The sequence below is a fragment of the Pristiophorus japonicus genome, unplaced genomic scaffold (assembly GCF_044704955.1).
Source record: "Pristiophorus japonicus isolate sPriJap1 unplaced genomic scaffold, sPriJap1.hap1 HAP1_SCAFFOLD_2523, whole genome shotgun sequence".
In the NCBI taxonomy this organism is placed as follows: Eukaryota; Metazoa; Chordata; class Chondrichthyes; family Pristiophoridae; genus Pristiophorus; species Pristiophorus japonicus.
Window position 1 is genome coordinate 14,299 of NW_027252256.1, and position 13,683 is coordinate 27,981.

General features: G+C 46.9%; 1 non-coding gene across 1 annotated transcript; it reads left to right on the forward strand.

Annotated features, from left to right (window-relative positions):
• Positions 1 to 1,016: 1,016 nt before the first annotated feature.
• Positions 1,017 to 1,088, forward strand: trnaw-cca (transfer RNA tryptophan (anticodon CCA)). The gene has a single exon. It is a non-coding gene; the product is annotated as a tRNA-Trp (tRNA).
• Positions 1,089 to 13,683: the final 12,595 nt, after the last annotated feature.

Here is a 13,683-nt window from a genome sequence, read left to right on the forward strand (position 1 = left end):
CCGGGTTTGATTCTGGGTAGAAACATTATGTTTAAACTTGCTATAAGGGAACAATCGGAGGAGAGCTTAGTCTCCTGGAAAATGTTGCCTGACCTGCTGAGATTTCCAGCGTTTGCTGTCGTTATTTGCTATTTATACTCCTGGTAAAAGGGCTCCCTTATTCCTGAATTGCTCTTTATTTAACCAATAAATAGATAACTTTCAGTGAGAGAAAACGGATCCATCGGGGACCTTTCACGTGTGAGGCCAACGTGATATCCGCTACACTGCAGCCCATCAAAGGGCGAGAAACCACTGAATATAAAGGATGAGCTCACAAATATCAGGGGCAGTGCAGTCTGGTCAACGTCAAACCCTCCTTTCTTATTCAGCAGAGGCATGAACGGGAGTCAGACGCCACAAAGTTTAATTAAAGATACAAATACAAATAAAACTTCCAAATCTTTTCACTGTAAAATTCTTTCACTTTATTTGAAATCCTACTGCGTTGAATCTGAAAATGATCACCATGGGATTTTATCTTCACGACTGATTCTATTTTCTCTGCACGGAAGGAATAACCGGTGCTGTTAAATTTGACAAAAGTTGCCCCAGATTCCTGGTGACATCGGCAATACAGTGTGTAAAATGGGTTAACATGCTGAAGAACATAAGAACAAAAGAAATAGGAGCAGGAGTTGGTCATACGCCCCTCGAGCCTGCTCAGTCTTTTAATACGATCATGACCGATGCGATCATGGACTCAGGTCCACTGCCCTGCCCGCTCCCCAAAGCACAGGACAAATGATTGAAGTATCGACTGTCCCTCAGTTAGCATTTCTTTCATTGTGCAAATGAAGGTGAGGGGTTAATTAATGATGCTTTTCCATGAAAACAACACAAAAGTTGAAGAAAAAAACATACGGTGACTGGCAGGTGAGCGTTGCTTCTGACACCTGGTGGAAATGGACGGACATTTTAATGCCCCTTGTGTTGTTAAAGCTTCATATAGAAGAACATCTCAAGCACATCGTGTAGGCCTCGTGGCGCAACGGTAGCGCGTCTGACTCCAGATCAGAAGGTTGCGTGTTCAAATCACGTCGGGGTCACTGTTCTTTCAACATTAATATTTTCTTTGCTGTTTGGCAATAACCAGACCGTTGTTCCAAGGCCTGTCTCACTGTTTCCCCAATGACAGGCAGAGATACGCCTGCTGCCCTCATTTAATTCATGTGACAGGACACAACAGTTCAAAATCAACTTGCAGGTGGCCACACACACCGCCGAGCGGTCGAAGGTGCTGTGATTAGATCGCAGTTTTCTCTGGAGGTGTGGGTTTGAATCCAACTTCTGACATTTCTTATTTTTAATCATGAAGCGAAACTCATTGTTTGACACCACGACCAACTCCTTAAAATTGGGTTTCAGCAGCTCACCTGCTCGCTGAACATCTCCGTCTGACCTGGTGCTGAAAGTGGAGATGTTTCCGCAGTGTCGCGGTTAACACGCTCGCCTCAAAGACGGGAATATTATCTGGAGCTTTCTCCTCATGCATGCTCAGGGGCGAGTTTGTTCTCCTGTGAAAAGTTCATAAGATGATAAGCATGTAAGAATTAGTGGCCGGAATAGGCCATTCGGCCCCTCGAGCCTGGTCCACCATTCAAGAAGATCCTGGCAGTTCGTCGACAGTAAGTTTAAACATCTGGGGCAGAGCCAACAGGCGCCTGTCTGCAATCAGTGAGAGAACGATATGTTTGGCAGAAGCCTGGCGAGCTCAGTCGGTGGAACATAAGACTTTTAATCTCAGGGTCGTGGTTTCGACATCCACATTGGACATTTACATTTTTCATCGAATTATAGAATGATAGAAGTTTGCAGCCATTTCGGCCCATCACTTCCACCCCGGCCAACAAGAGGCGATCCAGCTTCATCCCACTTTCCAGCTCTGGGTTACGGCACTTCAGGTGCACATCCAAATACTTTTTACATGTGGTATCTACCTCCGCCATTCTTTCATGCAGCGAGTTCCTGACCCCCACAAACCTCTGCATGAAGAATTTTAACTTCAAATCCTCTTTAAACCTTCTACCAATTCCTTTAAATATATGCCCCCTGATTGTTGACCCCTCTGCTATCTACTATATCTCGGCCCCTCATCATTTTATGCATCTCAATGTTGTCTCCCGTCAGCCTCCTCTGTTCCAATGAAAACAAACCCAGCCGATCCAATCTGTCCTCATAGCTAAGATTCTCCACGCCTGGCAACATCCTCGTTCATCTCCTCTGTACCCTCTCATACAATCACATAATTCCTGTAATACGGTGACGAGAACTACACACAGTACTCCAGCTGTGGCCTAACCAGTGTTTTATACATATCAGGCATAACCAACCTGCTCTTCTATCCCATGCCTCAGCCAATAAAGGCAAGCATTCCGTGCGCCTTCTTACCCACCTTATCCAACTGGCCTGCTACCTTCAGGGATCTGTGGACATGCACTCCAAGGTCCCTTTGTTCTTCCACACTTCTCAATGTCGGACCATTTAATGTGTGTTTCTTTCCTTGTTTGCCCTCCCCAAATGCACAGCCTCACACTTCTCTGGATTAAATTAGTATCACTTGAAAACATTTTAATCATACCTCCTATATTTAAGTTTAGATCATTGATGTTGCCACTAAAAGCCAGGGACCTAGCACTGAGCCCTGTGGAACACCACTGGAACCATCCTTCCAGTCCCAAACACTCCCATCAAACATTACCCTTTGCTTCCTGCCTCTGAGCCAATTTTGGATCCAACTTGCCACTTTGCCCTGGTCCCATGGGCTTTTACTTTTGTGACCAGTCTTCCATGTGGGAACTTGGCGAAAGCTTTGCTAAAATCCTTATACACTACATCATACGCACTGCCCTCATCAATCCACTTGGTTACCTCCTCAAAAAATTCAATCAAGTGAGTCAGACAAAATCTTCCCTGAACATATCCATGCTGACTATCCGTGATTAACCCATGTCTTTCTAAATGCAGAAATTAAATCATTGTTAAATTTTATCCTGCTTTTACGGGAAAACACCATTAATTAACCGATGATCTTTGTTGTGCATGTATAAAATAAGTATACACCCTGTACACTCAATGTACAGTTACATAAGACCATTGAATGTATCTTCACACTGTATGCACTATGCTTGTACCACCAGAGGGTGCAACTGGTGGAGACCTCGGGGTCACCTGCATACAACAGGTAACCAGATATAAAAGGGAGCTCACAGTCCTGTATCCTAACTCAGGAGCTGCAATAAGTGGACTAAGGTCACCACAGTTCAAGTACAATACCTTACCTCGTGGAGTCATTACTAGAGTGCTTACAGACACAATAACTGGTGACGAGAATACGAATTTCCATGTGACAATGGCTAACCTTGGCACGTTTGAACAATTCGCCGATGGGGAAGATTGGAAGGCCTTTGTGGAAAGTCTCGAACACTTCTTTATTGCAAATGACATGGGGGGAGACGACCCGACCTCGCTGGCTGATAAGTGCAGAGCTATCCTGCTCAGTAGTTGTGGGCCCACCGTCGATGGCCTTGTCAGGGACCTGCTAGTCCCAGAGAAGACAATAACATATCTTGAGCTCGTAACGTTGGTACAGGAACAGCTCAAACCTAAAGAGAGCATCCTCACGGCCAGACACCGGTTCTCTCCCCACCGGTGGATCCGAACGCCAAGAAATCGCAAAATATGCTGCAGACCTGAGACGATTGGCTGCACCATGTGATTTTAGCAATCACCTCACCGAAGCACTAAGGGACATCTTTGTTATTGGAATCGGTCACAAGGGCCTTCTCCACAGGCTGCTCTCTGCGGACACCACGGCCACCCTGCAGAAGGCAATTAACGTGAGCCAGGCGTTCATGATCTCGGCCTGCGATTCCAAGTGGATGTCTCACCCCCAGGACTCTAACCCGGCAAGTACTGTGAACCGAAAGGTGCCTTTTAGAGGCAGGGCTGCTGTTAGCAGTCTCTCTCAGGGAAGAGAGAACAGAACCCCGAGTCCCACAATCCTGAGTCCGCCACATGGGGCCAACCGGCCAACCCCATGCTGGCGCTGTGGAGGAAATCACAGGGCCCACCAGTGCCGCTATAAAGACTATACTTGCAAAGGCTGTAACATGAAGGGCCACCTCCAGCGAATATGCAAGAGAAATCATACTCACCGAGTCGATGGAGAGTTGGCTGATCATCCGGAGTCCAGCGACAATGAGGTGTACGGAGTGTTTACCTGCACCACCGAGAGTTCCCCGTTGAAAATGGAAGATGAAGTCAATGATGTTCCAGTCACGATGGAGGTGGACACAGGGGCGAGCCAGTCACTGATGAATCAGGCAGCCTTTGAGAAACTCTGGGACAATCCAATCGAACGACCTAAAATGATCCCGATCGAAGTGAAACTGCTCACCTACACAAACGATACATCCCAGTCGTTGGCAGCGTGGATGTCCAGGTGTCCCATGGTGGCGAGATGCACAGGTTACATTTGTGGACCGTTGCTGGGGATGGTCCAAAGCTATTAGGAAGAAGGTGGATGAAAAAGATCAATTGGAGCTGGGAATAGCTCCAACCTCCAGCGATCGACATCCCCCATGGCCCCGAAGTTGGATCCAGCACAACACCTGAAAAACCAACCGCCCAACTCGACTGTGCGGCGACGACACAGACCGCTCAACCCAACGGCGAGATGATCCAGCCCAAACAACCAGACCTCACCTTCCAGGCTCCAGTGGCAGGACTCCGGAGAAGAAAATTCACGCAGAAGATAACTTCCTGTCTTCCGTGGCAGAACCTCGGGACAAAAGGATCACCGCAGCCTACCTCATGGAGAGAAAGAAGATGGCGTCTGAACCACGAGGTGAAGGACCTGAAGTCAAGATGGCGGCAGCCAGACCACAAGGGAGCAACACGTGACGCCGAGCGGCGAACTGGATTGGGGTAAAGATTGAAAGACCCTCTTAAAGGAGACCGGCAACCCATCACAATTAAAGGGACATTTCCACTCTTTATATAGCGATGATGGTGATACAAATGTAAAAGATGTAACTGACAATTTCAAGTTTGTAAATGTAACTAATCATGATGAGTCGGGCAATTGCGGTCAGAACCAAATGATTGTGAGAGTAAACGAAGTGATGACGTGCGATGCTGGGATTTACAAGCATGCCGACAAAACCAAGGGCAACGTCCCGTCAGCACCCAGGTTCCGCGACCATGTAGCCTGCCCCTCCGGGACCAATGTGATACCCCAGGGAGTGTGGCCACACACAGAGGGAGCATACCAGCTGCAGGGCCAGTCATCAGCGGACGGCAAAGGCACCACGACCGGTACCCTGCACCCGATCGGCTCTAACTCTCTGGCCACCAGGGCCAGTACTGGGAGCGAGCGGATAGCACCCTCCTGACCTCCCAACAGGACCTGGGATGACCAGGCTCCCATTATCGCTGAAGAGCAGCAGGGAAACACCGCAGCCCTCAAAGGAGGACAAGGAGGCCACACACTTATGTGGCTCTGCCCATCACTAGGCAACGGTAAAGGCTCTGAGACTCAGCCAGGTGAGCGATCTGAGCCCACCCAGCTGGCAGGGGACACAACGCCGCTATCAGACAACCTGGACACAGTCTGGTTACTCTGGAAGTAGTGTCCTCACCCACCTGCACCTACACAACCCAGGGGCAAGACTGTGATACCACGTATCTACCTTACCTGTAAAATGTACTTGTTCCACTACTGCAGAACCCAAACAGTGATGTAACTAATCCGATGTTTTTTTGTTCTTTCTGTCTGTACTGGTTTGCACATGCAGGTGTTGAGCCACACACATGGTCTATGTATGGGGGGGCGGAGGGTGCAGGGGGGGAATGGATGTATGAAGCCATGGACACACATGGATCACACCCAGAACCCACTCAACCCCCACTGCAACCTCCAACCATCCACTGCTGAACATTTCCCAATGTCGTGGTAATAAGGACTTGGGGGTCCACAGGGAGAGAACCAAGCCAAAGCATTGACAAGATGCAAGGGCTTTGGGCACTCAAGTCTCGGGCCAGAGCACACAATGCAAAGGCAAGTGGCACAAGACTTAGGGGAGAGTGATGTTGTGTCTGTTTAGTATAAGTATACTCCCTGTACACTCAATGTACAGTTACATAATACTACTGGATGTAACTTCACACTGTACACACTATGCCTGTACCACCAGAGGGTGCAACTGGTGGAGACCTCGGGATCACCTGTACACGACAGGTAACCAGGTATAAAACGGAGCTCACCATACTGTACCCTCACTCAGGAACTGCAATAAATGGACTAAGGTCACCACAGTTCAAGTACAATACCTTGCCTCATGGAGTCATTACTTGAGTGCTTACAGACACAATAGAAAGAGATTAAACATTAAATGGTAGGACATTGAGAATTGTAGAGGAACAAAGCGACCTGGGAGTGCATGTCCACAGATCCCTTAAGGTAGCAGGCAAGGTGGATTAGCTGGTTAAGAAGACATGCAGAATGCTGGCCTTTATTAGCCGAGGCCTGGATTATGCTTGAATATAAAACAATGGTTAGGCCACAGCTGGAGTACTGCGTGCAGTTCTCGTCACCGCTGTCCAGGAAGAAGACTGTGATTGCACTGGAGACTTACAGAGTAGATTTCGAGGATGTTATCGGGAGTGGAGAATCTTAGCTATGAGGACAGATTGGATAGGCTGGGGTTGTTTTTCTTGGAACAAAGTGGGCTGAGGGGAGGCATCATTGAAGTGTATACAATTATGAGGGTCCTTGATATAGTGGATAGAATGGGCCCATTTCCCTTAGCAGAGGGGTCAACAACCATGGGGCATAAATTTTAAGTCATTGGTAGAAAGTGTAGGGGGGATTTGAGGGGAAATTTCTTCACGCAGAGGGTTGTGGGGGTCTGGAACTCACTGCCTGAAAGGGTGGGAGAGGCAGAAACGCTCACCACATTTAAACAGTGCTTGGATGTGCACCTGAAGTGCCGTAACCTGCAGGGTTATGGACCGAGAGCTGGAAAGTGGGATTAGGCTGCAGAGCCTGTTATTGGCCGGCACGGTCACGATGGGCCGAAATGGCCTCCTTCCGTGCTGTAAACTTCTGATTATATAATTCGATGAAAAATAATCACCAAACGTGGGCTCGCACCTCTGACCCTGAGATTTAGTATCTCATGATCTACTGATTGATTTATCTGGGCTTCTGCACAATGCACCTTTTTGTCGTTGATTACAGCTCTGCCCCAGATGTTTAAACTTGCTGTCGAGGAACTGCCAGGATCTTCTTGAATGGTGGACCAGGCTCGAGGGGCCGAATGGCCGACTCTGGCCCCTAATCCTTACATGCTTATGATCTTATGACATTTCACAGGAGAACAAACTCGCCCCTGAGCATGCATGAGGAGAAAGCTCCAGAAAATAATCCTGCCTGGTGAGCTTTCGCGTGTGAGGCGAACGTGTTAACCGCTACACTGCGGAAACATCTCCACTTTCAGCACCAGGTCAGACGGAAGTGTTAAGCGAGCAGGTGGACTGCAAAATCCAACTTTTTAGGCGTTGGTCGTGGTGTCAAACAATGAGTTTCACTTAATGATTAAAAACAGGCAGTGTCAGAATTGTGATGTGAACCCACACCTCCAGAAGAGACTGCGGCCTAAACACAGAACCTTGGACCGCTCGGCCATCCTGACTATTTAGGTCAATATGTGACCAACTGCAGGTTTATTTTCAACTTTTGTGTCCTGTCACATGAAATAAATGAGGGCAGCAGGAGTATCTCTGCCTGACACCGGGGAAACAGTGAGACAGACCTTGGAGCAAGGGTCTGGTTTTTGCCAAACAGCAAAGAAAATATGAATTCCCGAATTACCCTGAAGAACAGTGACCTCGACGTGATCTGGGGTCAGACACGCTACCGTTGCGCCACGAGGTCGATACAGCACATCGGAAATGTTTGACTATCTGAAGGTTTCACAATACAAGAGGCTTTAAAATCCCCGCCCATTCCCACCGGGTGTCAGAAGCAGCGCTCACCTGCCAGTCACGGCATGTTTTTTTGTTCAACTTTTGTGTTGCTTTCACGGGATTGCATCATTAATTAACCCCTCACCTTCTTTTGCACAATGAAAGAAATGCTAACTGAGGCAGAGTCGATACTTCAACCATTTTTTTCTGTGCTTTGCATAGAAACATAGAAGCATAAAAACATAGAAAACAGGTGCAGGATTAGGCCATTCGGCCCTTCGAGCCTGCACCACCATTCAATATGATCATGACTGATCATTCACCTCAGTACTCCTTTCCTGCTTTCTCTCCATACCCTTGATACCTTTAGCCGTAATGGCCACATTTAACTCCCTTTTGAATATATCAAACGAATTGGCCTCAACAACTTTCTGTGGTAGAGAATTCCACAGGTTCAGAATTCTCTGAGTGAAGAAGTTTCTCCACATCTCGGTCCTAAATGGCTTACCCCTTGTCCTTAGACTGTGACCCCTGGTTCTGGACTTCCCCAACATCGGGAACATACTTCCTGCCTCTAACCTGTCCAATCCCATCAGATCTGTATATGTTTCTCTGCAATCCCTTCTCATTCTTCTAAATCCCAGTGAAGAAAATTCTAGTTGATCCAGTCTTTCTTTACATGTCAGTCCTGCCCTCCTGGGAATCAGTCTGGTGAACCTTCGCTGCACTCCCGCAATAGCAAGAATGTCCTTCCTCAGATTAGGAGACCAAAACTGTACACAATATTACAGGTGAGGCCTCACCAAGGCCTGCGTCTGCGCACATACAGAGGCTGAATTCCAGGACATAGTCGACGTATTTACTGAGGCGTATGAAAGCATGGGCCTTACGCTAAACATCCGTAAGACAAAGGTCCTCCACCAGCCTGTCCTCACCGCACAGCACTACCCCCCAGTCATCAAGATCCACGGCGCGGCCCTGGACACCATGGACCACTTCCCATATCTCGGGAGCCTCCTATCAACAAGAGCAGGCATCGACGACAAGATTCAACACGGCCTCCATGCGCCAGTGCAGCCTTCGGCCGCTTGAGGAAAAGAGTGTTTGAAGACCAGGCCCTCAAAACTGCCACCAGGCTCATGGTCTGCAGGGCTGTAGTAATACCTGCCCTCCTGTAAGGCTCAGAGACATGGACCATGTACCGTCGACACCTCAAGTTGCTGAAGAAATATCACCAACGATGTCTCCGCAAGATCCTACAAATCCTCTCGGAGGACAGATGCACCAACATCAACAGCCTTATTCAGGCTAACATCCCCAGCTTTGAAGCACTGAGCACACTCGATCAGCTCCGCTGGGCAGGCCACATAGTCCGCATGCCAGACACGAGACTCCCAAAGCAAGTGCGCTACTCGGAACTCCTTCATGGCAAACGAGCCAAAGTGGGCAGCAGAAACTCTACAAGGACACACTCAAAGCCTCCCTGATAAAGTGCACCATCCCCACTGACACTCAGGAGTCCCTGACCCAAGACCATCCTAATTGGAGAAAGTGCATCCGAGAGGGCGCTGAGCACCTCGAGTCTCAACGCCGAGTGCAAGTAGAAATCAAGTGTAGACAGCAGAACCTGTCCCACCCATCCCTTCCCTCAACGACTATCTGTCCCACCTGTGATCGGGTCTGTGGCTCTAGTATTGGACTGTTCAGCCACCAAAGAACTCACTTTAGGAGTGGAAGCAAGTCTTCCTCGATTCCGAGGGACTGCCAATGTAGATTCCAAAATTCATGGAAACCCCCCAGTGTTTAGACTCACTGAAAAGGAAATTCGATTTAGGACTATTAAACATAAAGTTTGGGATTCTTAAAAGCATATGGAGGAAATGTACAATTCTTAACCAAGTTTGGGATTTTAAAAGGCATGTTTGGGCCTGTGGGGAAAAGCTGCAGTGACAGAGGTGTGGGATTTAGAGTTTGGATATTGTAGCTAATCAGTTTGTCTAGGGGAGCTCTTCAACCATAGTCAGGCTCCCAGAAAACATTAGCATTTAAACAATCGACCACGGAAGAAACATTATCCATCCCACCCACAGGACCCAAATATCACATCCATATTCCAACACCTTTTCAACATGTATAGAAATATCTGGCTCAGCCCAGACTTCCCGAAGCCAAAGCAGTGCTATTACAATGGACAAGAGTTCATCAGTTCATAAATAAGGAGTATCACCATCCCAAAGTCTATCAACACCAGATTAAAACATTTAATCAAGTCTCAGTTAGCTAGTCCGCCAAAACATATACAAAGAAGACCACTTAAATCAATGGGCAGCAAAACTTAAACAAAAGAAACGTTAGATTTGGCACGAAGATTAAGCAGCCTCTCAGAGTATAACTGGGGGCCTATCGTACCAAGAGCAATCTATTTTTCTGACCATTACTTTGGAACAACAAGATCAAGATCGAGAGCAAACGGCGAGATAACACAGGAAGAGACATCACGACATCGGAGAAAAGAATTTCAAAAAACCAATCAGTGGAACATCAATACCAACTGACTTGGTTACAGGCATCAACCGGACCACCGCGACCGACGGACACAACCAGGAAAATCAACCACTAGAAAACCGGGGTCCACGCAAGTTTTCCACTCTACAATTTGTGCCTCGACTGTCCAGCAGGTAAAAATTACCGAAACAACTTAAAACCCGATTGATGACAAAGGATACCGGCTTCGGGACAATCAGAATACTTCGTCACAGACAAGGCACCGGAAGGCTGGAAGGTAGATCACACCGGTTGTGGGAGAGCTGGTTGGCGGTGACATGGAAGTGTCTGCAGTGTGCGGGACCAGACTGCTTCCACACATCCACAATGAATGTCCCACCCTTTATTTGGGAAAAGTACAACTGAGAGTGAACAAGTTCCATCCCGGTCAGAGCAATCTGAAGCTTTAACTGACTTACACCCTAGTTTGGGATTGTAATGTCTGTAAGCATGTAATGCTTGTAGCGCCACACTGTGGATGTGGACGTATTGTGTACTGCAACTGTACAGTTAATCATTAAACAGAACAGGCTCTTTCCGGAGAGTTCCGAGAGAGCAGTCTGCATGTTAGGAAGCTGTGTGTGCTGTGCTCTGTGAAGGTATCACAGGGATGTCTTGCAATATGTGCATCTATCAGTCTCTGTGGTGCAATGGATTTGTGCATTCAGCTATTAACTGCAAGGTTGGTGGATCGTAGCCCATTCAGGGACAAAGCCTATAATTGTTTTTCCCTGAGGATTCGGTGCCGTGCAGTTCCAGGTTGTCATTGTGCGTTTTGGCTGCACGAATATATTCCGCAACCATTGCCAGCTGTGCTGTTATAAAGTTATACCAACTGTTACTTGCATTTTCGTGTGGTTGTTCATTGTCTCGTCGCCAATTGATACGCTCATAATAAAGAATGAAACTGAGTACTGTGAACAATGAGTAAGTGTGACATTAGCTCCTTTATAAGACTCCAGAGTGCTTATATACCATGCTCCCAATGGATGTTGGAATCCCTTGGGACTCCAACAGGTCGGCCCTCTGCTGGTGGTGTGATACAGGTGGCCAAGGGTTAAATACATAACACAAGGTGTGTACGGAAATCAACCATCAAAAGCCCTGTCATTAACCACAGGGGTTTCCGGCAATTTTCTGATCGCAAAGGGCTTTCAGTCCTTGTCCTTAAAATTGCAGACGTGAAAATTGGGGAGTTTACTGACTTTGAAAGGAGAACATTGTTGTTTGGTGCAGTTTTGGTCAGAGAAATGTTTGTGAAAGGAACTTTTTGCAGAGAGAGGGATTGAGCATTTCAGCTTGTAGCTGAACACTTCTCTCTGGGCACTGAGCTAAGCAGCAGTTTCCGTAGTGTAGCGGTTATCATGTTTGCCTCACATGCGAAAGGTCTCTGTTGCGAGCCTGGGCGGAAACATTATTTGTGAAGCAAAAACTTGCCTGCAATAAAATTGAACAAAAGCAGTTAAGGGTACATTGTCGCATGAGCAATGAACATTTTAAAACTAATCTACTCAAATACAGAGTGTGTAAAATCAGATTGGAGATAAAACTTCATCAAGGGTTAAAGTTTCACTAATTATTAAAGTTCAGTTATTGAAATTTCGGTTGTCCCTGTTTGCATTTCTTTCATTCTGTGAAACAACACTATCGGTTTCTTCCATCAGATCTAAGTTGTATTTGAAACCCACAAACGGCTCATTAATTATTCGCTATTCCCCAGTGCCAGAGCTCAGAGGGTTATTGTCCATCCCTGGGATGCAAGCTACCTCAGACCCGGGCCAAACCTCCCCGTGCACCGATCACAGGCTCAGGAAAACCCCGCGGAGAGGATATCCCGATCACTGGGCCTTCCAGCAACACTGAACAAGCACCCGGTCTGAAACATTCCCGAGTAATAACTTGCAATTGAAGCATCAACAGTAAGGATGGCCACGCGGTCTAAGGTGCTGCGTTCAGGTCGCAGTCTCGTCTGGAGGCGTGGGTTAAAATCCCACTCCTGACATTTAGTGTTTTTATTGCAAACTCATTGTTTTGACACCACTCTGAAGTGCTTTGGGACATCCATCCAACATAATAAAATTACTCCACTTCAATTACAAACAGTGATATCAAAGTTACTTCCCAAACCGGGAAACGATCCCGGGTGGCTGTAGCGAAAGGAATGGTTTTGTGAAGCATTGAAAGGTGCCCTGTAAATATCCCGCACTGCTAATTTAAACTCACGGTTATAATTTGTTTCAGTGCAAAAGAAGGCAGGCTCGAAGGGCCAAATGGCCGACTCCTGCTCCTGGTTCTTGTGTTCTTATGCAGAGCACAGAACAGATGATTAAATTATCAGCTCTCCCTCAGTTCGCATTTCTTTCATTGTGCAAAAGAAGAAAATGGGTTCATTAATGATGTTTTCCTGTGACAGCAACATAAATTTTAATGAACTGTTATCGACGAACATGGGGCTCAAACCCACGATTCTGAGATTAAGAGTCTCATGCTCTACCGACTGAGCTAGCCAGACTTCTCAACATCTACCCTGTCAATCCCCTTTAGAATATTGTCCGTTTCAACGAGATCACCTCCGAGTCTTCGAAACCCCAGAGAGAATTGGCATATTCTACACAATCTCTCATCATAGGACAGCCCTCTCATCCCAGGAATCAATCTGTTGAACCTCTGTTGCACCACCTCCAAGGCAAGTGTGTCCTTCCTCAGATAAGTACTATGGGCGAATATCCTGTTTTTCTGCTGATTCTACTTCCTCCTCCTTTGATAGTCCTTCTCTGTACATTCTGTATTCTGCTTGGTTCTCTACTGAAATATGAGCCTGAAGTTTATCACAAGCTTCCGTTTTTGTGTTTTAGTTGATCTTCATTCATCCACCGAGCTGTAGCTAGCTATCATGCTATTTCTGCACCCTGCATGAGAACGTGTCTAGTCGTTACCCGATCTATCTCATTTTTGAAAGTCTCCCAATGTCCCTTTCAACTCATAAAAGTTGTCCTCCTACAGTTGGGTATTTTCACACATGATTATACCTTCTCCTTTTCCATAACTACTCTAAACCTAATGATATTGTGATCACTGTTTCCTCAATGCTCCTCCACAGAAACATGCTCTACTTAATCCATTTCCGAG